Raw genomic sequence first — 27,251 nt, 5'->3', positions numbered from 1 at the left:
GTTGTGCATGCCACAACTGATGAACTGAAGCACCATATGAACAAGTCAACTTAGTTATGCTAACTGCATAACTTTTCCAGAAGTTATTGTCCAGTTTCACTGGAATGCAATACTGTACCATTTTCATTAAATTATTTTCTGGTTGGCCTGGGATGAACTGTAGGCAGCTGGAAAGAAAGCAGTGCAATAGCAGAGTGCAGCTACTGTAGTTTAGTGATGAAGAAAATGAGAAGTGATCTGGAAGGTCCCTGCTACAAATCGAACTTATTAGGTGTCCTGATGCAAATCACTGTCTCTCACTCTTCCCCTACAACTGTTCTGTCATATACTGGCCTACCTTACAGCGTTGTTGTGAGAATGAGCTCAGAGAGATTACTGGAAATTGTGCTGCACATTGTGAGTGATATATCAGCACAGGCAAATTGACTGGGACTAGACTGCAGTTTAGATTTCACTGGGACACTTTCTTAAAATTCCCAGTGAATATCTCTGGATGACTAACCACATGAACTAAATCATTGTTCATGCATTCGTTTATATGACTGACATACTGCACAATGTTACACATGCAGTGGAAGACATCATCTATGCAGTTGTGCAAGAGTGCTGTTGTGCAAGCATGAAAATTGTGCAGAGTTGAAAGTAGGTTGCACCACATGCATAATATTTCACAATATGCCAGCCATTGAGAAGATGTATGGCACTAACTGTGGGACCATAACTCCTACATTATGTCCTCCTAAAACATCCTCCACATTTATTTGCCAAAAAGTGATTTGACACAGATTTAGAGCCACCTGTCTCTATGCACAAAGGTGATTACAAGATGGTGATTACAATGAAGTCCCCGTCTCCTCCACACTTCAAACAGGGTGTGATCAGAACCTGAATTCCATTGTCCCATCCAAAGATGGAAAGTTGGGGGTGGAGGTGGGGGAATTTTTATGATGTGGCACACAATTTGGGAGAAATGCTTTGGGATGGCTTTGGTGACTCCTTCTCCAAGCTCTGATGGTTACCTCCTTCAAAATACTCAATAACTTTCTCGAGGTAGCAGGTGACCTAGTCCATTGATGAACCACAACTGACCATACTAAGCTATTAAACTGAAAACTACCTAACAAAAGAATCCTTGGCTAGCACTGTCACAATGGCTGACAACCTGACTAATAAAGCATGTGCATACAGAGGGACTGTGGAAATGCCACAAGCTTGCCCATGTGCAGGTCTGCAAGAGCCATTACATCTCAGAGAACCTGCACACTCTAAAAGTGTGCTGTAAGATTGAAAAGATGTCACTTCTGGTGTGTCCCCACAGTTCCTCCTTATGTGCAACCTTCACTAGTCAGGAAGCGAGCCAGTATAATTAGTTTCCAATAATTAAAAATGTTCAATGCTTTCATTAAAACCAATTAGTTTATTAAATGAATTTCAGGTCATTGCAGAATCCTATTTCAAATGTACAAATAACTCTGACTAAGAGGCAAACTAGAATTGCTCATGACAAATAACATTGTGATTTCTTTTTGCTGATCTCCCCTTCATTCTGCAGCCCTGTGTGCTTCCCAAAAATATGTCCCTAAAGGTTGCAGGACCCTCAGAGACACATTTTCAGAAGGCACAAAGGGCTGCAAAAGAAGGGAGGACAGGCAAAAGTTGCCACTTGGCTCTTTTACATGTGTTATGTTAGCCTGGATGTCATCCATTAAGTAACAAAAATCCATACCTATTCTCACCCAGGTTGTGCATCTATTCCAGCAGCAGAGCACAGGCAATTTTAAATGATTGAAATTCTTTTCATTGCAGTATGGGTAGATCTCAGATTTCCCTGTTACAAAAACCTGCTGTGAAGTTGTCTGCATTCCTATGTAATCAAGACAAAGGAGGAGGAGAAACTGCAGGGGACCCTGCCTCTCTTTGTAGGACAGCCACTTGCAGCTTTGAATGGAGCATTGAATCCAGGGCAAATGTAGTGAAAATAGAAATACCATTTCTTTTGTCCTGTGCATAAAAAACAAATTGATAGGACAGTACAAAAGTAGTGCCACATATAAATTGTAGTCAACCATATTTAAGCCTGAGTTGTTTTCCAAGAGAACGTAAGATATGAACACAGAGAAGAGTGCACCTAATCCTTTGTCTTTACTCTTGTTTTGGAGTTGTGTGTTTGCAGTGTTATTTTTGTTTTGTTACTAGAGAAAAACTCATGAAATTGAGAAGGCACTGTTCAGTTTAGATAAATTTTACAAAAGCTGCCTTTCTATCTTAAAATATACAGTATTCAGGTATTCTGGAACAGTTTGAAGTTCTTAGGCTTTTGTTATATTTAATTTGATTCTAAACCCTCTACATCTGTCTTGCCTGCAGAAGATGGTCTAAACAATTTAAACATTGTCCTTTTCCTCATTCAATTTACGCATATTATGCCAGCAAAACATCAAATCTAGTTTTCCTATAGCTATTATTCAGCAGAGTCCTTTCTTAGGAACTCTTGCAACATTTAATCAGCTGCATTCCAATCAGCATATATGAAGTTATGTAAAAATAAGAACTACAGCTGAGTTAAAATATCTTTTCTATTTCAAGTTTGTTTTCATGTCATAATACCGCTCCAGGTAGTTTTGGAGGAAACTGGTCAACTAGACCCATTTCAAACTGGCTTTAGAGCTGGCTATGGGGTTGGAAGCCATGGTTGGTTGGCGTGATGGATGACCTTTACCGGGGAATCCATAGAAGGAGTGAGACTCTGCTGGTTCTTTTGGATCTCTCGGTGGTATTTGATGGTATATTGCCTGGGATGGATTGATGGATTGCCTGGGGGAGCTGGGGATAGGAGTCACTGCTTTGTGGTGGTTTCACTCAGGTAGATTCCAGATGGTGGAGCTTGGTAACAGTCGCTCTTCAAAATGGGAGCTATTATATGGAGTCCCCCGGGGCTCCATTTTGTCACCAATGCTTTTTAATATCTACATGAAACTGCTGGGTGAGGTCATCGGGAGAGTTGGTGCAGGGTATAATCAGCATGTTGATGACACCCTAATCTATTTTTCCTTGTTATCGTCATCAATGATGATGATCATCATCATCATCTGGCATTCATTCCCTAAATGCCTGCCTACAGGCAATAGTGGGCTGGATGAGGGATAGCAAATATAAACTGAATTCAAGAAAGAAGGGGGTGCTCATTGTAGGAGATCAGAATTTGAGAGATAAGTTAGATCTCCCTGTGCTGGATGGGGTTACACTCCCCCAGAAAAAGCAGGTATGCAGCTTGGGAGGGCTCTTGGATCCAGGCCTCACCCTGATATCTCAGGTAGAGGCTATGGCTAGGGGCACCACCCATCAGCTTCAGCTGATTTGACGTCTGTGTCCATTCTTTGAAAAGAATGATCTCAAAACAGTGATGCATCAGCAGGTAATCTCCAGGCTGGACTATTGTAATGTGCTCTATATGAGGATGCCTTTGTACATTGTTTAGAAACTTCAGTTAGTCCAAAATAGGGCAGCCAGACTGGTCTTGGGGATAACCCAGAAAGACCATATAATGCCTGTACTTAAACAGTTACGCTGGCTAACAATATGTTTCCAGGCAAAATCCAAAGTGCTGGTTATTACCTTCAAAGCCCTGAATGGCTTACTTCCAGGTTACCTTAGAGAGTGCCTTCTTCTGTATGATCCCCACTGCATGTTGAGGTCATCTGAGGAAGTCTGTCTCCAGTTATCATTGGTAGATCTGGTGGCGACTTGGAACCGGGAGGCCTCTTTAGCTGCTCCTGGGCTATGGAATGTACTCCTGGCAGAAATTTGTGGTTTGGAATCATGGTTGGCCTTCAAGCAAGCCCTTAAAACCAACGTTTGGCCTTGCTTTCCAAGATTTTAAAACTGCTTTTAAATGTTTCCAGTTGTATTAATGGTAAACTGCTTTTAAATTTGTTTTTGTTTTAAATGATTGATTGAGGGTTTTTGTTGTTGTTGTGCACAGCCCAGAAGCTTTGGATGGTGCGATATAAAAATGTCATACATACATACATACATACAAGGGTCTCCTGTTTGCAGTGATTTTTAGCTGCAGACATATTTGCATAGTTCAATTGTTGTTGTTCTTGCATTCTTCTGATTTCTGTTATTATCATCCCCTCTGTGCTAAGATTCATCGGTTCTCATTGCAATTTAATCAAATTCAGTATGGAGATCAATGTGATATTGTAGATATAACATTGTATCTTATATGATGATGCCATGGATGCTTGTAAACAAAATGTTGAGGACTGTGGCAGCCAAACATATTGTATTGTAGGAAAATGAGGCTTAGAGACCAAAGAAACAGGAAAATGGAGAAGATGCAGCAGTCAGGGAACAAAAAAGTTGTTGTAGTTTTTAAACAAAATGCAACCAGACACCAAATATGCAGTTCCAAAAGTAAATTTGTGAAATTCAAAAATTCAAATAATGAACATAAGAACATAAGAGCAGCCCTGCTAGACCAGGCCCAAGGCCCATCTAGTCCAGCATCCTGTTTTGCACAGTGGCCCGCCAGATGCCGCCGGCATAATACAAAAAGTTGTATTATGCTAGACGATGCAAAATGTGACTGATAACAATGAGAAAAGTTAAGGGAGTCGTCCAAGCTCCTCTGGAACTCAGACCTTGAATAATCATACCCATTTGTCCTCTGACAAAGACATGGCTCACAGACTCAAGTGTCACTCCTCATTGTATATAACACCATTAATATAACATTTTTCTGCAGTAGTGCTGACATATTCCCAGTTCTGACCTTTTTCTCCTGTTCAATATAGGCTTCTAAAAGTCATGGAAAGTGTGGCTTTAGACAACAAAGCATGTGTGCACAGAAGTGTGTATGCATTTTGCATAGCCTGTTTAATACTTGTTGGGGCCATTCACATGGCCTTGCAGGTGGGATGGTGGGTAGGTGGCAGGAAGCCTGGTTCAATTCACCTTCTCCCCAGACAAGTGCCTGACTGTTGCTGGGAGCCCGGACTGTGCTCCCAGACAATCTGTGCTGCATGGTGCAGTGGGGATCTCCGGATGCCAGGACAATGCATCCTGGCCTCTGGATATCCCACAATACACCACGTGACATACACAATGAATTGGACTATTCCCCCAGGAAATCGGCACTCCAGGTGCTCATATCTGTGTCCACTTGGGTTGAACGTAACTCTAGCGAACACATGATCCTGTGGCCTGAGTTAAGGGCTTGCTCAAGCCCTTAACCCTGGCTAAGAGCTGGGTTTCAAAGCTGGATTAGGTGGCGCAGTCCCACCAGGATCAAACGCAATCCTGACAGTTCCCATGCACAGCCTAACGTAGGCTGGGCTTCCCTAGCCTGGGGTAGGGTGCACGTGAGAATGTCTTCATTATGTTAATGCAAACATATTAGCCTGTTGAATGAATTATGTGCTCATAGTGGATTTTGTTGTTGTTGTTACTTACTAACAAGGATGTTTTTAATGGGGTTTTGCATATTTCCCATTATAAATTTTACAGAATTTTAAAATTTTATCTAACCTTTGTCCAACAGAATAATGGATTTTGTTGTTGTTGTCTCCTACTCCCATGGTGACCCTTCCAGTAGTGAATGGGTCACTGGTCCCATTCAATATATAGAAAATCTACAATTTTGCACTATAAAACATATTCAGTGTGAGCACAACATTGATATGAAACAACCTATATGAAATGACCAGAGACTCACTGTGAACATAGAAGGGGAATTTCCATGTGTACAATTTCTAAATCAGGCCTCAAGGATTCTTCTTTGCTCCTTATCTTTCCCTTTCAGGGACTTGCAAGGAGTCTGAATTTTAAATCTCTGATGGATAAGTTTACTCTTTTTTGATAAATGGCTCTATAGTTTTCTAATTTTGACAATAAGAGCTTATCTTACAGAAGAAAGTAGGGATGTGCACTGCACCGGCTATCCGTTTAAATGTGGTGGGTGGGGGACACGTTAATAGGTCACTGTAATGGCAGCTGTGCTTGTGCAGAGACCCGAAACAGGCAGCAGCATGATCAGTCTATCATTTGGGAGGCCAATGGGAGGTCGGTGGAAGAAGCTGCCGCCTCCACCATCCCCACCGCTTCTGCCGCCACCGTACTCACCAGCGGTGGCAGCTTGTTTTTAATGGTAAAAGGAAGTCTAAGAATAGCAAGAAAGACAAAGAAATCCACAACACACACCCCCTCCGCATTTAGCCCTTTACAAGTCTACCCATCGAGCTCTCTAGCTGTCTGTGCTTTTGACCTGGGCTCGGCTTGACTTGACCTTGAAGGGCATGCCATCAAGCCAAGCCAGCTCAGCCTCAAGCCAGGTCGATTCTGAGCCAACTCACACACCCCTAGAAGAAAGCTGTGTAAGTTGATTACTAAGAGAGACTTGGGAGAAATTGTGCAAACTTCTTTGGGCTAGAAGGAGATTAGAGATGCATTGTCCTCATGAAAGCATTATATGAAAACAGTCACTGAGGAAGACCATAGGTCAAAACATATCTGAATAGACCAGGAACCACAAGAATCAATGACTCAGTCAACATATTTTTGAGGACTTTTTTGTGTTCTACAACTTGACTAGGAATTATATAAGAATAAATGCCTTAGTTTGAGCACATTTCTGGACACCAAGGACAACTGTGAAACAACGTATTATTAGGAAAATTGTGGCCTACTAATTGTTGTAGGCTTTCATATTATCAATATTTTCAGTATATTTATTGTTGTCTTACACATTCATAATCTTTCATCTCATGTTCTTTTTAAAGAAAAAGACTTTGTCAATGATTCTCAGGTATTTATATAGATAAATTTATTATTATTATTAAAATATTCATTTATATATCCATGTATGTATGTATGTATGTATGTATGTATGTATGTATGTATAACCTATGATTATAGTGTGGTTATCCCTGATCTTTCATATTATTCTGTTCCAATGCATATAACCAATCCTGGGGGCTATTCCCACGATCGGGCGAAATCGGGCTAGGAGAGCCTAGCCCGATTTCGCCTGATCGTGGGAGCCACCAGTTAACCCGCCAAACTACCCCTCCTCTTAAACAGGGTTTTAAAATCATGAGCAGCCACGGCACAGCTCTACGCCGTGAGTACTCACGAGTAGACCCTGAGCAGGGAGTCTTAAAAGTAGCCTCTGGGCTAGGGCCTCTTTCCAGCATGCCCTGCACGCTTGCGCAGGGCATACTGGAGCTTCAGGGAGGCACATGACCCCCGAACTCCCCAGCCCTGGCTGGCTCAGTGACGGAGCCGGCAGTTTTGTGGGTGGCTGCTGCGGCCGCTAGAGCAGACTGGCTGGTCATCTGCGGGGAGTGCAGGCTAAGCCCGCTCTCCCCGCAACCCCCCTAGAGGCTCTTCACACGAATCGTGTGAAGAGCCTCCTGGCTTTACAGGATGCTTTACGTGTCTTCCAGTTGCATTACTTACTAACGAGGATGCGTTTAATGGAATTGTGCATATTTCCCATTATAAACAGAATTTTAAAGTTTTATCTAACCTTTGTCCAACAGAATAATTTTAAACATGTGAAACCACAGCATTTATGAAATGCTTCTTTCAGCTTGGGTTGTACCTTCAGGACTATGTCACAACAAGGCTCAGTGTGAACAACAGGTTCCATTAAAAAGTATGGAACAGTGGCCATTGCCAGTATGGATGTGCGTTTCGTTTCGGATACAAAACGTTTTGTGAACAAAACAGGCCGTTTCGGCTGTTTTGTAGCCAAAACAAAACACCCAATGCTCAAAACAGAAAATTTTGTAACCAAAACAAAACGTCCCTGTTTCGGATACAAAATGTTTTGTTGTTTCGGCTGTTTCGGAACTCCATTTTGCAATTGCAAAATGTCTTTCTCCTTCAATCTCCATTTTGAGTTTTGACATCTGTTTGAATTTCCAGCCCTTCCAGCTTGCAGATTGGCCAGCAAAAGCATGGGCTGATCTGCTGGCAATTGCCTCCTTATCCCTTTTGAGCAAATTTAAGGGTAAATTTTACCCTCATTGGCTAGTGGGGCAGTGTGCATTTACCCTCATTGCCCAGTGGGGCAGTGTGCATTTTACTGTTGTTGTTTCACACTGTTGTGTGTAGATCAATTGCATTTCTGGAGGGGGGGATGTGCATGTGCATCACATTTGGAAATCTGCCTGATTTTTTCCAAAGCTCTGCTGTTGTTGATGTGTGATATTGATGTTATTTGGGGTGGATATGTGGCAGAAAGGGGGCTTTGGGGGCAGAAGAGTGGTTCAGGTAGTAGTGCCCCAATGGGTGCCTGCTGCCACCCAGATTCCAAAGGAATTGGGAAAAGGGCTGATTTTTAAAGCATTTCTGAAGTTGACATGTCTTTGGGGCAGATTCGGGGCAGAAAGGGGGCCTGAGGGGCAAAACAGTGGGTTGGGTGGCAGTGCCCCAAGGGGTGCCTGCCACTTGCCCTATTCCAAAGGAACAGGGCAAAGGGCTGATTTCTTAGGAATTGTTGAACTTTACGCTTCTTTAAGGTCCCCCCCAGGGAATAATGGAGGTTTCAGAAGACCCATAACTCCACCTAGGGGGCACTGGGGTAGCCGGGAGCGAGTGGTGGTGTAGTGCACACAGGGTGCCAACCACCCCCATGGGTTGCTAACCCATGGGGTGCTGGGTTCTGTTGTTTCTGAGGTGTTCTGAGTATAGATTCTCTGGTAGCATATGAAATTTTCAATGATAAACCATGAATCCACTCTCATATGCTACCAGAGAATCTGAATCTACACATCTCAGAAACAACAGAACGCAGTGCCCCATAGGTTAGCAACCCATGGGGGTGGTTGGCACCCTATGTGCTCTACACCACCACCACTCGCTCTGGGCCACCCTGGTGCCCCCCCCAAGTGTAGTTATGGGGCAGGAATTATGGAGGTCCATCATTCCCTATGGAGAAGAACTTTACAGACGCACAAACTCCATTACATCTTTAAAAATCAGCCTTCTGCCCAATTCCTTTGAAATAATTCTGGCAGCTTCCTTGCCCCCACTGGGCACTACCACCCACCCTACTCTGCTCTGGGCCACCCCTTTCTCCCCAACATGAAGCTATACTTTTGCTGAAACCTCCATTCTTCCCTATGGGAAAAATCCTATACTTCAAAAATTCACCCAAAATCAGCCCTTTGCCCAATTCCTCTGAAATTTGGGTGGTAGTTTCCACCCATTGGGCACTACCACCCCCACATACTAGTTTTCCCCCGGGGCCATTTTTCAAAATCCAAAACGTTTCAGATTTGGATTTTGCAATTTCGAACAAAGAACAAAACTGGGGTGTTTCGGATTGGCTGATTTCGAACAAAGAACAAAACGGGGGTGTTTCAGATTCGGGCCAAAAGCAAAACAGAAAACAAAACAAAGCGCACAACCCTAATTGCCAGTCATACAATGTGCAGCCCCACAGTATCAGTTGCAAGAACATCAAACCAACTCATATTTCCCTTTGCGGTTTTTAGCACAACATTCAGGCAAAGAAACTGAACCAAGAACCCATCAGACTGAACCAAGCAACACGAAAGAATAGATCATTCATCCTTAGGATCTTAATTTTTTTATCACACTCACATTACTCTAGTGTGTGGCGAAGCAACAATATATGGAGACATTGTACATCTGGCTGAAAACTAAGTGTTCATGGCTGTTTTAAGTAAAATAAACTGGGCAGCAAAGTCAGAACCCTGGATGCCTTACAGAAGCACAAGTGTCAGAATTAATTACCATTCTCGTATAACTTCCTGATGATCCAGTTGTTCATGGATAGATTAAATGTAGAATACAAAGACATAGATAATAGACTTTGCCAATAATGACCTGGCAAACCTGACTGCACATGAATAGGATGTCACATTAATGTATGAAAAATGTACCTGTCAAAAGTTGTTTTACATGAATTTGACATCAACCTTTCCTAAAAGCATTTTGATTGATAAGGCAGCCTTGAAACACAATAAAAAGAAATCTAATGTTCAATATCTTTGTACCTATTGTTACTTGCCTTGGCTTCTTATAACTTTTACTCCATTTTAACTTTCTTTGCAACTCAAAAGGAAATATGATTACAAATATTTGAAGAGATTCATGGGCATCAAATAGATGTCCAACACAGGCAAGTAAAACAGAAAGGTTGTACTGTACACACTGCCAAAGCTTACCTGGCCTGGGGATGGCGGGGGTAGTCCTGCCTTCGGGGCGGAGCTACCATTAAGCGAATGGGTTCAAAGAACCTGAGCTGCCGCCCCTCAGGGGCTGCACCTTGCGTACCTGACACGCCCCCTCCGTCTGACATCAGACACGGGGCATGGTTTAGAACCCCAACGGGGGTGCGCAACCCCATTTAGGAGTTAAATTGGCCAGAGCTATGTTTGCAGCATGGTCAGAGTGGTTCTCCCTGACTTCTAAAAACAGGGAGAGCCACTCCTGGCCATGCTGCAAATGCGGCACTGGCTGGATTTAGCTTGCAAATGGGGCCACACAGCACCATGTGAGAGCTAAACCATGCCACTGCGACTGACATCAGATGCAGGGGGCATGGCTAACTGCTCCCTGTGTCTGACACTGACTCAGGGGATGAGGCTAGCAGGGCCGCAGTAGCGGTCAGGCCTCAGGCTACCACTGGCCTCCCTCCATGCCTGCCTTCCCCCACACAAACTGAGCCTATTCTCGTAAGCTGCTGAAACCGGGCTAAGGGAGCCCAGTCCGTTTTCAGCTGCTCATGTGCAGCAATGGGAGCCATGTGTCTCATGGCAGCAAGCCAGCTGAATCCCTCCCCCACCAAAAAAAAATTAGGTTAGCACTCCGCTAACCCCAGTTTTTTGGTCTTGTGTCACTGCAGCGTGGCTCCAGGACACAGCGACTCATGTACTCATGTATCCCCCAAACAGGAGGCTCATGTACCCCCCAACCAGGAGGCTCCAACAAGCCCCCCGCCATCAAGGGGCTCCCCAGAATGCCCCATGCACTCGCATGCTGAGACTTCCGGGGCGTGCTGTGACGGGGGGCCCCAACTGGCTCCATAAAGACTGCTCTGCCTGCTAAACCCATTCTGGCCTTTCACACTGCTCGTGTGAAGCACCTCAGAGAGTGCCACTCTCGGGCTTTCCAGTGCTGCACACCACATGACTGATGCGTGACGACTCCAGAAGCGGGGCGGGGGGGGGGGACAAGCAGGCAGGCTTTGGCCTCTTGCATCCCACAATGCACCACACAAGGAGCACAGTGGATTTGGGGGTTTCCCTGCTGCTGGTCACTCTAGCTGCCTGACTCTGTGGCTGCTCGGGCTGCAGGCAGCTCGAGGAGCCACCTGACCAGGGACCAAGGTGGAAGGGCAGCCTTCTAACTCAGTAAAATCCTGAGTAAAAGTCTCAGGCTACCTGAAAGGGCAACGTTGGGATTAGGCATGATTCTGGTGTTCCACACAAGCACCCCTTCCGGGTAGGACTATGCAAGCCTGGGTAGGGCTGCTCATGTGAACTGGCTCAGAATGAGGCAAGTCCTTTAAGATAATAGGACACCTTAGCATCACTGAGAGTAGTAGAATTAAAAGAAAAAAGGTCACAGGCAGGAATATGACTAGAAATTGGGACAGAAAAATAGGATGGGGTAAGGCTCTGGAGAGGTTTAATTTTCACACATACCTTTAAACTTCTGAGGAGTTCAGAGTGTTTCCAAATGCTTTTCTTTTGAGTCAGCTTACAGGTGTTGGAGATTTTATTGTGCAATTTCTGTTATTAGATGCATATTAGCAATAGCTATTGATAAGTCAAGCTTTGGCTTGACCAAACCTTTGCATTGGCTTGAATAGAAATGTAGACCTCTCTCTTTAAATGTGATCTTACAGAAATTTCTGAGTCAGAAGCTGTCTGTGCTGGAAATTTCATAAGTAAAGCAAACAGCTAGTGGCTAATAGCTAAACACTAGGGGGATTTTAACATGGATTCAGGGATATTGTAGGGCAGGGGTGGGCGTGTTTTCTGAAGACATCCTTCAGGTTGACATAGTGGAACATAACAAAATCTGGGGAATTCTTGAAGGCTGGTCATGTAAAATGCTTGTGCCTAGGAGAGAAGTCCATGAGAAGGAAGTAAACAGCTAAGACCATAGAAGGTGTATAAAAATAAATGCATTAGGTTTTACAGGGTCCTTCCTTACATATAGTCTGAGCACTTCAACCGGCTGAATTACCTTGTTTCTGTTGCATCCTTTCATTGATCTGTGGTGACTTGAAACCTTTTGCAGTGGAACTGTAAGAGTCTGATCATTTTCTTGGGAGTGATCAGACTAAAATGTAAGAAGACCTTATCTTCTGGATCAAAGTATCTCATCTGAGTAGAGTTGCCAACATTTTATTGCCAGAATGAGATACACAAATTCCAGTATGAGGGACACACGTTCCAGAATGAGGGACACAAGTTTGTGGGGGCTAGCTGTGGGTGGGTGGGGGGTTCTGGGAGGTGTATTCAGTGGTAATCAAGAGCCTGAGTATCAGTGACATATATGTAATTGAATTATATGCTACTGAATAAATGAGGGACAAATGCTGTCCCTATAGGGAAAAACATTTCATCCCTGAAATAAGAGACATGCTGCATAATTAGGTACAGTTGGCAGCCCTACATCTGAGGTTGTGGCCAAGCCAGAGAAATGCACTTAATTTGTTTAAATAAAATTCTCACATAGGGGCTAGCATGCATATTTAGCTTCAGCAGTAGAACTGTATCATGCACCTTAAAACTCTTCTCTTGGATGCCCATGTAGCTCAACTATACATGTAGTAGCAATGGGTTTGATTATTTGGGACTACAAGTTTCTGAAGGAAAATGATGGCAAAATCCCTAAGTCTCTTACACAGAAGTTCAGATGGCATTGCAATTGCATGCATATTGTGCCTTTGGATCTCAGCTACAAACTTCAGAAATTTAATATTTATACTTCTATTGGGAAATGAAATAGAAAGGGATAATGTAAAGTGAGAGCACATGATAGTTTAACAAGACAATGCATGATAATACAGATTTTGAATTTCTGCTTGAACAAATGTAAATTAGATAATAGCACTCTATTGTAATGATATTGTAATGATAAATTGGTTAATGCTAAATTACAATACAACCATCATTTAAGTGCATATGGCATTGTTATTAATAGCTATTGAATTTTTATTATTGCTGTTATGGTAATGAACTTCACATTGCATTAGTGGTAGTAGATGACTTGATTTGTGTTGCTTGTTTCTCAAGGAACAATTATTTATTTATTTATTTATTTATTTATTTTAACATTTTTTATACCGCCCAAAGCACAAGTTCTCTGGGCAGTTTACAAAACAATAAAAACAACCAATAAAAAGACTGCCGCATTTCAACAATTAAAATTTTAAAAGTTAAAACTATTAAAATACAATTAAAACAATATTTAATTAAAAACCTGGGTGAACAAATGCATCAATGCATGTCAAAAAGCAATTGTATGACTCCTCAATACTTAACATGTGTCTTTAAATTGGAAAGGGATATCAGTCAGTCAGTCAGTCTTTATTGTTACAGTCACTGACCAGAACCAGAAATCAGCAAATAAAAATTTAAAATTAGTTAAGATACAATGTACCAATAACAATAAAATAGATATTATAAATTAAATTAAAACAATAAAATTCCTTATTAATCATCCGCCGATGAGTATTAATGGCAGCAGCACAGTATCTAGCAACTCTAGATGTAACAGCAGACTCCGCATCAGAGAGCAACAAAGAGCGATAATATTGATCCTGTCGACCTGGAAATTTACATAATAGAGGTGTGATAAAAAGTTCACGAATATCCTTATAAAACAAGCAAAACAGTAAAACGTGTTCAGTGGTTTCAACCTGGTCCAGCCCAGAAAGGGATATTTGTTCAAACAGATTTGCAATCCTTGACATTCAAAGGGACATCTGATAATATAATCATGTGACCCAGATTTGCTAGCAGTTCAGTGAGACTCGCCGGAAAGGGGTTTGTGGGGAGAGCGGGCTTAGCCCAGACAATCACTATTGCAGACAATCACTATTGCAGCCCTGGGCGGCCAAATCGGCCACCCACCCAACTGCTGGCTCCATCACGGAGCCAGCAGGGGCTGTGGGGATCGGGGGCCATGCAGCCCCCGGAAGTTCCAGGATGCCCCGTGTGAGTGCATGGGGCATGCTAGAGAGACCCCGGAGTCCAGGAGGCTGCTTGCAGCCTCCCGGCTGGGGGTCTCCTCATGTGTTGCCATGGCGTGGAGCCACACCATGGCAATACACGATAAAAACATGGGGTTAGCGGATTGCTCACTCTGCTAACCCCGTTTAAGGGGAGGGGTATTTAAGCGGTTTACCCGCTTTGGGGAAATAAGGCTTGCCTGTGAGCCCGGTGGTTCCCACGATCTGTGGAAAGTGGGCTAAGCTCCCTTAGCCCGCTTTCCATGGATCATGAGAATACCCTCACTATGTTAAATTATGTTAATAATGTTAAAGAATCTACTTAAGTTTGAGTTAAAAAGTGAATACATTTCGACAAAAATAATTCAATTCTTTTTTGTGTAAATTTCAGTCTTAACTGGAATTCTGCATTATTACAAGTTTCCAACAAGAAAGGTTAGTTTTATTACTTGTCCTCACTTTCTCACAGTCAGTACTAGCACTGAAATTGAAATGCACAAGCTTCTTTTGTCTGTTGGTAGCCACCTTTCTTTTGCAGAGAGAGGCTCCACCTCAGTCTGAGAATGGAACAAAAAATGCCATGTCGCTCCTAGAAACATCCTCCCTGATCCACTTAAGGGCCAGCTGAATGGGAAACTGTATGTATCTGCAGCTGCTACAGTCACAATGCCCCTCTCCAGTCCACCAGGTAGGGCCATTGTGTACACATATCCCTTGTTAGATACTAGAAATAAATACTGTACCTCCAATCAGCAGGCTAGGTGGCTTTGTATTTAGTTCTGTTCTTCTGTGACTTTATATTTAGTCCTACTCCTATGATATCTCTTTGCTGAACATCTGATGTGTGGCATTTGGAGTACCTAACTGAGGCTATATTTGAGCAGCTCAAACTGCCATATCCATGTATGCTTGGATCAAGGTTATTTTGCATATGGAGACAATTTGAGAGATATAACTAAATCAGATACTTGGGCTGTTACTTGAGAAGAGCTCTTTCTCTCTCTCTGGGAAGCTGCTCAATTAAAATGGCTTTGTGGGGAGGCAGCAAGGTTTAAAGCTGTATATATAAACTTTATTGCAGTCTTTGACCAGTACAGAAGCAAGAAGAAAAAACAGAATGTCATGCATGTACAGTATACTGTTATAGAGTATAACAGCAGCATAGCTTTACAAATATACAGTGGCATGATAAATCTTTCCACTACAGTGGTCATTAGTTGTTGTTGTTGTATATTCCTTGCTATTAAAAGAAATTTAGCCACGTTATGGGTGATGTGGGCTTGATGATATGATAAAAGAAATAAAATGTACGCTTCATCTCCTCTGCCTGGCAGATCCTTAATCAAGGGTAAAATTAATGATTCATGTGAATCCCTGTAAAAGTTACAATATAATAAACCATGACCCACATCCTCTATGGCCTGTGTACTATAGGGGCAGTAGCGTTCAGGGTAGGGAGTCCCACCATATCTGCCATATAGCACTGCTGAGGGCAACACATCAAAGTGGGCCAACACAAATGCTCTGCAATATTTGGAAAGGATTAGGTCTTGACAGTAATCAGCTGGCTTGGTGCTAAAGGCATGTCTCCATAATTTAAGTCATTTGGGGGCCTTGCTTAACTCCTGTTGCCGTTCCATGTCCAATATTATTTGTTTAACAGCCTTTTTTGCTTGCTTATGGCCCATGGATTGCAGCACTTCAGGGGGAAAGCCACAAGAAGTGAGCTTTTCTTTAACATCTGACTTCCACTGTGCCTGAAAAATGTCTTAAAGCATCAGTGGGGCCAGGCCCATTGGTGAGACTACCACCTTCAACCTGTAGTTAAGGGTAGTAATCCACATTTGGGTTTCCACTCGTGTGACTCCCAATTCCAGTGTTAATGCTGTATTGGAGACGCATTTTGTGGTTTGTATCATTGATCTTAGAAACTTAGATTGTATTGTCTCTATCCGGGTAAGGTTGGAGTAAGGGCCCAATTGAGCACCATATAGCAGCTGCACCGCTACTTTTGCCTCAAATAGTTTAAAAGCCGCTGGGACATATTGCCCTCCCTTGGTATAATAGTAGGACATGATGGCCAAGGCACACCTGTGTGCTACTTGTGAAACATAATCTAGGTGTGCATTTCTTCGACCTGAAGAGTTTTACAGCTGTATGGATTGTGGAAAAGTTGTACAGGAAAACTGTCCCTGAGATGTTCCAGGCAAGAAGCCCATGTCCTTTGGCAGAACTTTCCACACACTTGGCTTCCTCAGGGGCCACCAGGATTCTCTAGACTGCCTCTGTGGGACCATGCAAGTCTAATGGGCTAGTTTGTCAGCTTAAGGCTAATAACATATATGTGCCTATCTGATAAAAACAGGCATGGATTGTAGCATCAAATGTTTCTCCACATTTTATTTTCCTGTTCACTGGCACCACTGTTTCTAGTTCCTTCTTTTCTTTGCCCTTAATGGACAATATCATCTACAGCCTGCTGATCAGTTTGCGTGTCACTTTGCAGATAAAGTCACTCGCATCGGTGCTGATTTGGACTCCAGAGTTTTGGCAGTTCTGACAGATGTGCCTTTGGTACCATCTGGTCCTGCTGTATTGGACTCTTTTCAGTTGGTGCAGCCTGAGGATGTGGACAAGATCATGGGCAGTGTGCGGGCGACATCGTGTGCTTTTGACCCTTGCCCTTAATGGCTAACAAAAGCTGCCAGGGACGGTACAGGTAGATGGTTGGAGGTGATTATTAATGCTTCATTAAGGGAGGGCAGGATGCCATCATGCCTCAAGGAGGCGGGGGTAAGACCATTATTTAAAAAGCCTCCCCTTGATCCCTCCAACCCAGACAACTATATACTGGTCTCTAACCTGCCCTTCATGGGCAAGGCGATAGAGTGTGTGGTGGCGTCCCAGCTGTGCAGAGGGCTTTGAATGATACGGATTATCTGGACCCTTTTCAATCTGGCTTCCGACCCGGATATGGGACTGAAACTGCCTTGGTCGCTCTAGTGGATGATCTGCGCTGGGAACTAGACAGGGGGAGTGTGACCCTGTTGGTTCTGCTGGACCCCTCGGCGGTGTTCTATATCATCGACCATGGTATCCGCCTCTGGACCGCGTCTCGAGTATGGGAATCGGAGGGACTGTGCTGGAGTGGTTCTGGTTCTTTCTTGAGGAGAGGGTCCAGAAGCTGGTGCTGGGGGACTACTGCTTGGCTCTGTGGCCATTGGCCTGTGGGGTCCCGAAGGGTTCAGTCTTGTCCCCCATGCTGTTTAATATCTACATGAAACCACTGGGAGAAGTCATCTGGGGACTTGGACTGAGTTGTCAGCAATATGCGGATGGCACTCAGCTCTATCTCCTTGTCACCTGATCCTAGGGAGGTAGTAGATGTCCTGAATGGGGGGCTGGAGGCCGTGATGGGTTGGATGTGGGCTAACAAACTGAAATTGAATAAGGGCAAGATGGAGGTAATGATGGTCAGTAGGAGAGCCAATCGGGATGAGGAGATTTTACTGGTTCTGGATGGGGTTGCACTCCCCTTGAAGGAGCAAGTACACAGCTTGGGGGTATTACTGGACCTGGCTCTGCTTTTGGAAGCTGAGGTGGAGGCGGTGGCCAGGAGTACCTTTGCACGGCTTTGGCTAGTATGTCAGCTTCCTCCCTTTCTCAAGAAGGCATATCTGACCACAGTTACCCATGCCTTAGTCATGTCACAAACGGATTACTGTAACGTGCTCTACGTGGGGCTGCCCTTGAAGAATATCTGGAAACTGCAGCTGGTGAAAAATGCAGCAGCTAGGGTTTTATTTGGAGCTGCCTGATGGGAGCACGTCACAGCCGTTTTGAAAGAGCTGCACTGGCTACCAGTTTCTTTTCCGGGTCCAATTCAAGATGCTGGTTTTGACTTTTAAAGCCCTTAACGGTCTGGGCCTGGGATACCAGAGGGACCTCCTGTTTCCAAGGGTTGCTGCCCACTTGACAAGATCATCTGAGGGGCCTCTGCTCCAGGTGCCGACAATGAGGGAGGCTCGGTTGTCATGCACGCGGGACAGGGCCTTCCCTGTTGCTGCCCCCAGACTCTGGAATGCTCTCCCAGTGGCTATCCACTCCTCAGTCTCCATCACAGCTTTTAGAAAGCATGTTAAATCTTGGCTTTTTACCCAGGCTTTTATATTATTGTCTCTGCTTCTTTGTATTTTGCACTATTTTTATTCTTGTATTTTAAATTTTTAATCAGATTTGTTTTATATTTTTAGCTTATTATCTTAATTGTCATTTTTATAATTTTGTTTTTAATTCTGTGTAAACCGCCTTGGGATTGTTTTAATGAAAGGTAGTATATAAATTTAATAATTAATCAATCAATATTAATGGCAGGGGCAGAGCCACCATTGTGCGAACGGGTAAAAAGAACCTGGGCTGCCAAGGAAAAGGCCGCTGAAAACCCCTGTGCTTATGATGTCACATGCATGGGGGCATGGCCTCGAGCTCCAGAGAGCCCTGAGCGAGTGCTGCCCTGCCCACTCCCAGGCTCCGGAGAGCTCCAAGCAAGCTTGCCCCTGGTCATTTCAGGCAGTGCTTGCTGCCTGATATCCTTTATTTCTCTTTCTATCCCTCAGCTTTCAAAAGCCTGGGAGTGGGAGGGAGAGAGCTTTATTGGGGCTCTCTGGAGCCCGAGCCAGACCCCCATGCACATGACATCATGGACACAGGGCATCACTAGAGGGGCAGCTGGGACTGGGCCGGGCACAGGCCTCCGTTCGGCTGGCTCCATGCCTGATTAATGGGTGAGACTCTTGTTACACACTGGAATTTTTTTTAAAATTAAATTTTTATTAATTTTAACAATAATCATTCACAACACATTAAACAAATATGGACTTCCCGCTCACACCTCCTTGTGAATCACCAACTATATAATTAACCCTTGCTATAATAATAATTCAAAACATAGATTTAAACCTTACAAACACAATTTTGATCTACTCAACCTGCTAATATTACTAAATTTCAAACCCTGTTGTAAAATCAATATTAGGAAAATAGTTCGTTAAATACAATAAGAATGGTTTCCAATCTTCTTTAAAACATTCTAAAGTTACACACTGGAATTCAATAAAAAGGAAATTCCCAACAACATGATGAAGGGCAAGATCAGAATATACTTAATGCTCATGGCGGGGGAGACATTCCGAATCAGATGTGGGGATTTTTAAAAGGCAGCATTCACAGCTGAGCATTGAACCTGAATGATATATCTTATTTCTTAAATTGATTGCAAATAGTTTCCAAACTGGAGCATGTCAATGCTCCAAACTGTCAATGTCATTTGTTTAATAGTTACCACCCTGCCATTCCCATAAAAGATTTAAAAGAATAAAAACAATCAAATGATTTGGACTGTAATTTATATATGAAGAAATCGTGGTATGGATCTTTCTGCCTCCCTCTTCCTGAGAAAGCAATCCTTAAGAAAGCAATTTGTGACAGTTGGAGAATCCTCTGGAATGGCATGGGATGTCATTGATAACTGAAATGGGAAGGGGCATTGGTGAAAATCAATGAAACTCCCCTCGCAATTGCATAAGCAGACAGTATTTTTGCTTGCACTTTTGCCAGGTAATCTTCAACTGTAGAGAATGTGGAGGGGGAAATAAAATATTGACCAGCTGCATTGTTTGTGCATCCACTTTTTCAGTTGCTAAAGAGTCCAAAACAAAGTTCTACTTCTGTAGCATCTGTCTGTGGAAATCCATGAGAATGAACATATTCACCTTCTGATTGCCAGGAAATTTAGGACCAACAAAAGGAAGTACTTTTTTCACACGATGCATAATCAACTTGTGGAATTCTCTACCACAAGATGTGTGACAGCCAACAACCTGGATGGCTTTAAGAGGGGTTTGGATAACTTCATGGAGGAGAGGTCTATCATTGACTACTAGTCAGAGGGCTATAGGCCACCTCCAGCCTTAGAGGCAGGATGCCTCTGAGTACCAGTTGCAGGGGAGTAATAGCAGGAAAGAACTCCTGCCTGTAGCTTCCAGCGGCAACTGGTGGGCCACTGTGTGACACAGGATGCTGGACTAGATGGGCCTTGGACCTGAAGCACTATGAGAATCAAGAGGGTTTACTTACAGGAATATGTTTGGATTGGCCATATTTTGGTTTTCCAGGATTATAATGTATAGTACTGATTTTATCCCATAAATTAGTGTAGTAATCTTATATTCACTTCAGTTAGTGGGCCATTAAATCTATTATACCATTTTTGGCCAAACTACACATACAGTGAGGAACTCAGAATAAGATGTTAGTGAATTGGTCCCAGTTTGAGATCTTTTCTCCCCAGGTTTTATTTTATCCATTTTGCTCGAATATGAAGCTTTGCTTACCAAAGCAGGCAACTGGCTGCAGTCACTCGAAACATTAAAGGGTTTTTTTGTTTTTGTTTTTTAAAATCCATTTCAAAGTTTAGCCAGTGGAGAATGCTCAGCATCCTGTGCTTTACCCAAGACTGAATGTTTCTTTTGTGAGTCACTCAGCTGGCACCACTTTTGACTTTAAAATACTCCAGAAAAGCTGCACCTGAAAGACATCAAACATAACTTGCACTAACTGCAATCATTTCAGATTCTGTGAAGCAGTGGGGAAATGTGTTCATCTCACCATCCTACAATCTACAGAGATTTCAATGGAAAGAATTCCAGCTGAGGTAACATATGGGTTTCTTTTTTTCTCCTTTTTTTTCCTTAAAAAAAAAAAAAAAAGTTCAACTAGCCAGCCAAAACCACTGTTCTGTCTTTTCAGCACTGACCCATCAGGTGAAGGCAGCTTGATTCTGACTGGTCAGAGTGGCTGTGAAGGAGCCTTTGAAAGCTGTTTTGGGCCATGCCTCAGATGCCCTACCAACTCTACCAACTACAAAGCTGAAGGAATTCCTTGCCTCTTTGCTGGCATTTAGTACACAGTTTCACATTATACTGTATTTGTGTCTTGACGTTTGGGAATATGTGTAAGCATTAGGAAGCACCAAATAGGTGGAACTTGCAAATGGGGTCAATGAAGCTACAGCTTGTTTCTCTATTGTAAGATAAACTACAATGGGCCCTTTCAAATGAACAGCCTTCTCTAAATTTGAGGGGGATTGGGATGTGGTGAAAACACACCCATCCTGATGTCACCAAAAGATATATTGATGTGATATTGGCATGCCCTCTAACTACAGGTGAGGGGTGTTCATTTAAATCATCCCTCTGCATTCACTGCACAACGTTGTTTAAACAATCACTTCTGCCCTGCAAGTAGTACCTACCTGGTAAAACAGGCTCTTGCCAAAAAGAGCTGATGCCACATTAAATTACATCTACTTGTCTTTAAGTTTCTATAATATTCTTTGAACCACTTATTTATTTTATTTTATTTCATTTCATTTCTATACCACCCTTCCAAAAATGTCTCAGGGCAGTTTACATTAAAACAGACAAAGGGGCTATTCCCATGATCAGGCAAAATTGGGCTAGGGGAGCCTAGCCCGATTTTTGCCTGATTGTGGGAGCCACTGGGCTTGCAGGCAAGCCCGGTGGCTGCCAGGTGGTTAACCCGACTAAGTACCTCTCCCCTAAAACCGGGTTTGTGGAGCGAACGCTCTGCAAACCCAGGTTTTTTTAATCGTAAGTAGCTGCTGCGCGGCTCCACGCCATGGCAACTCACGAGGAGAACCCCAGAGGGGAGGCAAAAAGTCACCTCCCGGCTCCGGGGGTCTCACCAGCATGCCCTGCATGCTTGCTTCCATGGGTGGTGTGGGGCCCCTGCTCCCCCCGGCCCCAGATCACCCCCAGCCCCTGCTGGCTTCTTCACGGAGCCAGCAGTCATGTGGGCAGCCGATCTGGCCACCCAGGGATCCCGCCCTGCTCGTGTGCGGGGAGAGCGGGCTTAGCCCGCTCTCCCCACTCACTCTCCAAAGCTGGGTCTCACTGATTGTGAGACCCGGCTCAAAGGTTATGGATCACATAACCTTATACAAAGTTCATATGCAAAGGTTATGGATCACATAGAGTTTGTAGGGGATTGGACAATGAAATAGTTATACTAGGTGAGAAGGGTGCCACAGTGCAAGAAAGAAGATTAGTATCCCAGATATGTATCTTTATGCTACACATACCTTTATACAGAAAGCAAACCACAATAGGACAATGGTGCAGCATTTCCTTCCTTTCTTCTCTGCCTTGAAACACAGACCTTAATAGGAGTTATATGATGCAACCATTGCAACATATTTGATTCATTCATAACATAGGGAACCCTTCCAGTCTGGACCATGACTCTCAGATTACTATAAAATACATTCTTAGAATTCCAGGCACATTTCCCATTGTTAGTTTGCTACTAACTTCCAGAGTAGAGAACCCTGCAACCAAATTCTTACTTTCTAGCTACTTGTAAAACCAAACAAAGTAGGCCTTGCATTCAGCCACTGTATACACCTGGATCTTGCACACTGACCCCAAGTCTGAGTGTTTGTTTCAAGGCTTTGATGTTTACTTAAAGTCAGCTGCGTGCATGGGCATTTCTATTTACTTCGGGCGGGCGGGGGGGGGGGGGAGGCTCCATGTACCCATCGTTTTGCATATATGGAAAGAGCTGAGCAAAGGTAATGGGACATCCTACACACTAAATGGAATAAGAGGCTAAACAAGAAGTCTGTGTATTCGTCAGTGGCATCCAGGCTGTGGATTGCTTGTGACCTGCACTTTGTTCTATAGCTAATGGGAGGAAAAAACATTCTAGCACCCCTGCTACCTAAGCGAAGAGGTATCTTTAAAGTGTGATTATCTTATATTTAGCAGGGGGAAAACAACTTTTCTTATACAGTCCTAGAACAGCATCCCTTTATTGGTGGTATCTATCTTACGGCTGCCTTCGCCCATAATGCCAAACTGGAGGCAAACGAGCCAAAGGTTTGATTTCACCATCATCCAAATGCATGACACATTTTTTCTCACAAAAGTGGCCCGAGGTTTCACTCCCACAAATGTGAACTGTACCTTCATTTTGCAATGAGTTTCACTGCTCATACCTCAGGTTTAGAGGCTCTATTGTGTTATCTGAAATCTGCCACTGTTGTAACCAGGGTTTCATGCTGCAGCTCATCCTGAAACTATAGAGAAGGTGGCTCAGACCAGCCCAGAAACGTGCCAGCTTGGATCACCAAGTGATCCTTGGTGCCTGCTGCACTTCTTGCTGGCCACCTTTCCGAGCACTTACCCTGACACACACACACCCCTGCTGTTTCTTCACTCCTCCAGCTGTAGCCCGGCAATTGTTGCATTGCCACATTCCAAGCCCTACAGAATTTCAAAAGGGGAAAGCTGCATTGGGGGATGCCCACTCTCCACTGTGTCCCATCTTCTCCTCCTTTGTCAATTTGCAGGGAAAAAAGGATGGGGTGACAAGATGGGCACTTTGTGGAGAGCTCTACACCAATCAAGTATAAAGCGATGAAGAAGTATTTCTACAAGCATGTTAAGTCCTGGCGGCACCATGAACCAGACAACCCAGTTGTTTCCCAATGAAGAAAACACGTCAGGGGAGTGCTACCCAGGGTCTGGGTTGAAAGGCAAGCCCTGGAATTCATGAGTGGATCTGCTCTATTTTTTGTACAAATTAGTAGGGAAGGAGCCTCTTCCCTTTTGGAGCAAGCACACATTCTATGGCATTACGCATGAGAAGAACCATCCATCTGGAGCATTATTCAGTCCTGTTTGATGAAGATGGGTAATGCTCCAGACCAGACCGCACTCCAGACTGTCATGGGAGTGAAAGGCCATCGAGACACATATGTGGGCTGGAGAGCTGTCATCATCCAGCCCCATTGTGATATCTATGCAAGCCTCAGGAAAGGGTACCACACCAACATATTTTCAGGTTGTGGTGACTGGAGGACAGCAGGAGTGAAAGCACTCACTCTGGCAGTCTGGTCACCACTTGGCACATATGCTTTTTTTTTTTTTTAGCCTATTAAGGTCAACTAGCTTGTCGGGGATCATTGAAAATAAGGGCTACCCTCAGCTGTGATTCCCTGTGGTGGCTGATCTGCATACGCCACAATGCAAATCCAAGCCTAGGCATTTTGAATATGTGCTAGGAGCTATCCCCGATCTTGCCAGACTGAGCCCACAGGGAAGCAGCCACACACATGGACTGGCCCAGACTCCTTGGGAGTCTGTACAGACTGAGTGTAATGGGGAAGGTGAGGATTAGAGTTCTATTTTTTAACAGACATCTGCAGGGACCCCTATAATTGGATGGGCTATCCCATGAAAGCACTGTCCGACAGACACCTGGAGCTCAAGGAGCCCCTGGTCCTCCCCAGTGGACTGGCCCTCTTATGAGAGTGATAATCCCTAGTCAGCAAGCCAACATAGGGACAGGAGTGTGTTGGGGGTTTCTGGACTGCTTTGACCAGGTGTGCCATCATTTTTTCCTGCCTAAGAATGTTGTCCGGATGTCGGCCAAGAGAAATAACCTTCAATAGTCTATTTAAACACCTTTGAAATAATAAAAATGACACCTCTCCCACCACCTGGACTCATGAGCAAGACATCTGATTGTTTACACACTACTCTTGCCACAGAGTTACAACTAAAAATAGAAACCAGGGAACTTGTTTTGGGATTATTATGCATCCAGATTTTCCCCTGCAACTAATCTGATTTTAAAAAAATGCTTTAAAATAAACTGTGCTGCCTATAAACCATCTATATGTGTAACTTTTGATTAATTAAAGTGTAGAATATAATAGAGTTGGAAGCATTTCCCAAAGAGCCTGATCTTATGATCTAATGATTCGTAATCCTAGTACAGCAGCAGTCCTATGAGCAAACAAAGGATTCACATTATATCACTGAGCAGAATATTAGGGCAAACCTTCAATCACTGTATCGCTGTATAATCGATAAAAACCACAGTGAATTACACCAGATGGAAATCATTATGGATACACACAAACACACAAAGGGGGAGTACTAAAAAAATATCTTATGTAATCAGCGTGAAGCATATTTCACGGGGGGAAATGGGATTATGAAAACTGTTCTGAGTAGATATATTATTTCAGTGAATGGCTTTGCTAGAGAGAGAGTGACCACTTTCAATTATTAAAATGTGTAATTCTTATTAATCATACCAAGCAATGTTCAAAACACTTTCTTTGGATCATTTAAGTTGCCCTGTACCATAGTTCTGATTCTCTAGCTCTGGGTGCAGTAATTCATGGTAGGAATACCAGTGCCCATGCACTTCAGTGTAACTTACAGCTTCATGCACACATCCTCTTGTCTAATATGTACTACATAAATTGTGAGAGTTCCATATATACAATGGCCTTCTTAAGTTTATTGACTTAGATGAAGTCCATTGACCAAAACTTAATTGAGTGTGACGGCAGCAGCTAATCCCATCATTTAAGATATGAACATAAGAACAGCCATGCTGTAGGAGTGAGCACAAAACCAATTTCCCTAGTTCAGTTCAAATCAAGACTGGACTCAAAACGGACTGGGCATGTTCAGTTTTGTGCCGCCGAGCTAGAACCCAGGCTCAGCTCAGCTCAAGTAAAAAAAAAATGTTTCAGGTGGGTCTGGCAGCGTCTGGGGGGTGCTGCCATGGCTGCAGGGTGGGGTGCTCTGCAGGTTTCCCCTCGCCCTGCTGGTCCCCCGGTCTTCTATGGGCCAGGGCACATGGCCAGCAGCCTCCAAAATGTCCACTACGCCCAAGGAGAGGGCTGAAACAGCCTGGAAACAGGCCAGACTGGCCCATAGAAGACTGGCGGGTGGCATGTGGAGGAGGAACCTCTGGACACCCACCCCCCCAGAGGGCAGCAGACCAATTTTTTATTTTTATTTATTTTTATATTTAGAGCTCTGAACCAGCTTGGTGGAGGTTCAGCTCAAGGTTGACCCAAACCAGTCCAGTTTGACGGTAAACCGGCTTGACCTCAAGCAGGCTTGCACATCCCTACCCTGCTGGATCAGTCTTAAGGCTTCCCAGAATCTTCAAAGAAGATTCCCAGTCCAGAATCCTGTTTTGTACAATGGCTCATCAGATGCCTCTGAGAAGCCCAGAGGCAAAAGGTGAGGGCATGCCCTCTCTCTTGCTCTTGCTCCCTTGCAACTGTTATTTAGAGATCTCTTGCCTCCGAGACTGGAGGTGGCCTATAGCCCCCGGATCAGTAGCCGTTGAAAGACTTGTCTTCCATGAATTTGTCTGAGCCCCTTTTAAAGCCATCCAAGCTAGTAGCCATCCCATGGCAGAAAATGCCATAGATTAATTATGCACTATGTGAAAAATTACTTTCTATTGTCAGTCCTAAATTTCATGGCCTCCAGTTTCATGGGATGACCCCTGGTTCTAGTGTTCTGAGAGAGGGAGAAAAATTTCTATCTGTCCACTTACCCTATTCCATGCATAATTTTACACACCTCTATCATGTCTCCCCATAGTAGTCTCTTTTCCAAAATAAAAAGCCCCATATGCTGTAGTCATGATTCATAAGGAAGGTGCTCTAGGCCCCTGATCATCTTGGTTGCATTCTTCCAGTTCAACAATGTCCTTCTTAAGATATGGTGGTCAGAACTGTATGCTAGGGATGTGCAAAACTAGTTCAAATCAAACTGGTTTCGATTCAAACTGGCCTGGTTTGACTGGTTTTAGCTCAAACTGGATCATCCCTTCAAAAAAAAGGGGCTGATCTGAGTTAGAGCCAAACCAGGTTAAGTTCAAATCAAATTGATTTGTCCTGGTTCGACCGGTTCTGCATGCTTGCAAAGGGGAATCTGGTAAGGATCCCCCTTTACAAGCAAAGGTGGAAAACTATGGAGTTAGAAAAGCATGAGTGGGGTGGGCGGGCAGTGGTGGCGTGTGCACACTGCAGTGGTGGTGCGGCTTCTCAGCAGCAGTTGCAGCAGCAGCGATGGGCTGCAGCAGCTCCCCTAGGACTTGCCGGTACTCCACGCTCCTACCATCAGCG

General features: G+C 43.8%; 1 long non-coding RNA gene across 1 annotated transcript in view; it reads left to right on the top strand.

The window, feature by feature from the left end:
- LOC128352017 (uncharacterized) overlaps positions 1-23,950 on the top strand; it is a 40,456-nt gene extending 16,506 nt beyond the window's left edge. Inside the window, exons 2-4 of the long non-coding RNA XR_008320173.1 lie at positions 20,855-20,936; positions 21,032-21,236; positions 23,655-23,950. This is a non-coding gene — a long non-coding RNA (uncharacterized LOC128352017). The remainder of the gene's footprint in view (positions 1-20,854; positions 20,937-21,031; positions 21,237-23,654) is intronic.
- The last annotated feature ends 3,301 nt before the right edge of the window (positions 23,951-27,251 follow it).

The sequence above is a fragment of the Hemicordylus capensis genome, chromosome 3 (assembly GCF_027244095.1).
Source record: "Hemicordylus capensis ecotype Gifberg chromosome 3, rHemCap1.1.pri, whole genome shotgun sequence".
Lineage (NCBI taxonomy): Eukaryota > Metazoa > Chordata > Lepidosauria > Squamata > Cordylidae > Hemicordylus > Hemicordylus capensis.
Note: the sequence above shows the minus strand (reverse complement) of the source record. Positions and strands in the feature narration are given on the sequence as shown.